The sequence below is a fragment of the Mastomys coucha genome, unplaced genomic scaffold (genome assembly GCF_008632895.1).
Source record: "Mastomys coucha isolate ucsf_1 unplaced genomic scaffold, UCSF_Mcou_1 pScaffold22, whole genome shotgun sequence".
Classification (NCBI taxonomy): domain Eukaryota; kingdom Metazoa; phylum Chordata; class Mammalia; order Rodentia; family Muridae; genus Mastomys; species Mastomys coucha.
The window spans coordinates 168,729,884-168,733,103 of NW_022196905.1; the positions used below are offsets into that span (position 1 = coordinate 168,729,884).

Below are 3,220 nucleotides of genomic sequence, written 5' to 3' on the forward strand. Positions count from 1 at the left end.
ATTCAGATAAATTGAAATCATGTAACTTTTGTCATCATAATGCAATAAAAGTTAAAAAAAAAAAATAAGAGCCAGAGGATCAGGGAGTTTGCTGAGGGATTGTGTCTCTCAGATTTAACATCTGTTAAGTCTCACTAACGTTACTGCCCAAACTTAAGCTAAACAAAGATGACACCAACAAACATGTAAAACCCAATAGGGAAAAGCATATGAGGCCTCAGCACTACACAAAGAACTATAAGCAATGGAGGAAAGCCAGGAATCGGAGAGGTAGCCTTCTCCAGGGAAGAGCACACCAATTGGTTCTCCAGTTCCAAAAGGTCGACCCAGAAAGCACATGTACAAGCACCATTATACAGACTGAACAGGCGTTACTTGGAGGGAGGAAAGGGAAGGGAAAATGTTGCAATTAAATTATAATATCAAAATCGACCAAAAATGAAAAGGATCCCATCACAGTAGGAGGAGGGACTCATGAGGTCCCACCCCTCGGAGGAAGGGCTCACGAAGTCTCACCCCCCCACCCCCAGGGAGCCTCACCTCACAAGGTCCCACCCTCTCGGAGGAGGGGCTCACGACGCCCCCCCCCCCCAGACTCGCTTCACAAGGTCCCACCCCCTCGGAGGAGGGGCTCACGAGGTCCCACCCCCCACAGAGCCTCGCTTCACAAAGTCCCACCCTCTCGGAGGAGGGGCTCACGAGGTCCCACCCTCTCGGAAGAGGAGCTCACGAGGTCCCACCCTCTCTGAAGAATGACTGGCAGTTAATGTTTCTGGGGGAGGCTCGGTGGGCAATTTTCTTCCGTGATATAGCTGCTGCTGATTTGTCCACGTAAATAACCTCCCACCCATATCCCACATCCAACAAAGAAACAACAACAAGAGAACTAAAAGTAAAAGGGAGACTTGGATGAGAGAGGGCACTGAGGATGAGAAGGGACAAAGTACATCGTATGCATGGACGCCATTTTCCAAGAGTGAAAACGTTCTAGCCTCCAGACACATAACAGGAAAAATGGCTGATTAATGGGGGAAGAGGGGAACAAACTTTATGTAGGATCAGTCCCAGCCACTATTTGACTCCTGTGGGGCTGTAGTTTTGTTTTTAATTTTCTGTCATTTGGTAGCATAGCATGTGAAGTGTATCTTCACTACATTTTTTCTAGCTCTGAAACTTTTGTTTGACTGAAGAAAATTGGCTACCCAACTCATTCCTCTAGAGTATATATAATAATTATATAATATGTAACATATAATATATACTGTATACTATATAATTAAATAGATTATATTATATAATAGTACATATACATTATATATTGTATAATAGTACACTATATACTATACCTCACTATATATATTATATTTATTATACAATAGTATATAGTATATACTATATATGTGTATTATAAACTATGATATATAATTAATTATAATATATATGTATATGCATAGATAACATATACATGTATATACATGTGTATATATATGTATAATTAGTTTTGAGGCACAGTCTTATGTATCCTCTGCTGGTCTCCAACTCATTATGTATCAGAAGATAACTTTGAACTCCTGATCTTCCTGCCTCCACCTCCTCAGTGCTGGGATTACAGATAAGCATCACCATTTACGGTTTTTGTGGTGCAGGGAATCGAACCTGGGGCTTCATGCAAGCTAAGAAAGCATCTAGCAATGAAGCTACATCCCCAGTGCTAAAACAGAACTTAGGTTCTTTATGTATCTTTATCAAAGGATTGAACTAAATTATTTCTCTTCCTTTTTTTCCAGATAATTTCTTGCTGTAACAAATGCTGGGCTGGAACTTGAACCCTTTGGGGTGCTGAGATTACAGGCCACTGAAACAGCTCAACATTCTACCCCTGTTGTATCTCATATTGCCACCAGGGGGCGCCTAACACTTCTAATGTCCTTGCAATGAGACTAAGGTTTAATAAAAGGCTTGGAATGTCATCCTATCACAGAGCATGGTGGTGCACACACCTGTAGGCTCTGGACTAAGGTGGCTAAGACAGGAAGACGATGAGTTCCAGAACAACCTGGTGGGCTATAGAACTAGGCCCTCAAAGAGGGGGGATTGTGGATAGCCCCATTTCCCATCACGTGTTGACTTTCATAGGCAGGGGTGGACGGTTGATGGCTAGGGGCTGAGGGCTGTCTTAGAGTTTCCATTGCTGTGAAGAGACACCATGACTAAGGCAACTCTTTTTTTTTTCTTTATTTACATGTAAATTTCTCCATTCCCAGTTTCCCCTCCAAAAAACAAAGAAACAAACAAAAACAACAAAAACAAACCCCTGTTGCCTCCCCCTTCCCCATGCCTGCCACCCCACCCTCTCCCACTTTCTGGCCCTGGCATTCCCCTACACTGGGGCACAGAACCTTCACAGGGCCGAGGTCCTCTCCTCCTATTGATGATCGAATTTGCAATCCTCTACTATACACATGCTGCTAAGGCAACTCTTATTGAGAAGGCTAGGTGGATTCCATGACAGGCTTCAAATTGTCAGTTAGGAGATGAAACCTAACTCTCTGTTTCTAAGAACTGGGCAAGTCCAGGCCTCAGAAGCTGCCCTGCCACCAGGACAATGGGTCAGCAGCAGATTCCAGACTTTCTCAGCTACTTCCTCTGTAACAGTTTCCAGGCCTCCCCAGCAAGTTTCCAAGTCCCCATACCCTGTAATGGAATGACCACAGAGGTGGACCCAATTGATTAACATAGAGGTCACCGATTCCGGAACCCTCTAGCGTACTTTAAATCAGGCCTGCAAGCTCACTTTGTTGTCTCTCATCTTGGTAATGGGGAGACCGCAGCATGCTGGACTTCTGCAGAATAAAATACTCTGTATTTGCATACTATTTGAGTCCAGGGTATCATTCTTCAGCAAATCATGGACACTTACCTTATAAAGGACAACATTTAATTGAGGCTAGCTTGCAGTTCAGAGTTTCAGTCCATTATCACCAAGGGGAGCATGGCAGTGTCCAGGCAGGCATGGGGCTGGAAAGGGAGCTGAGAGTTCTACATCTTTTGTTTGTTTGTTTGGTTGGTTGGTTTGGTTTTTCGAGACAGGTTTTCTCTGTGTAGCCTTGGCTGTCCTGGAACTCACTCTGTAGACCAGGCTGACCTCGAACTCAGAAATCCGCCTGCCTCTGCCTCCCAAGTGCTGGGATCAAAGTCATGAGCTACCACCACCCAGCTT

The 3,220-nt window shown here is 44.1% G+C and overlaps 1 long non-coding RNA gene across 1 annotated transcript; it reads left to right on the forward strand.

The window, feature by feature from the left end:
- Positions 1–738: 738 nt before the first annotated feature.
- LOC116071272 lies at positions 739–1,975 on the forward strand. Its single transcript, XR_004110800.1, has 2 exons — positions 739–831; positions 1,788–1,975. It is a non-coding gene; the product is annotated as an uncharacterized LOC116071272 (long non-coding RNA).
- Positions 1,976–3,220: the final 1,245 nt, after the last annotated feature.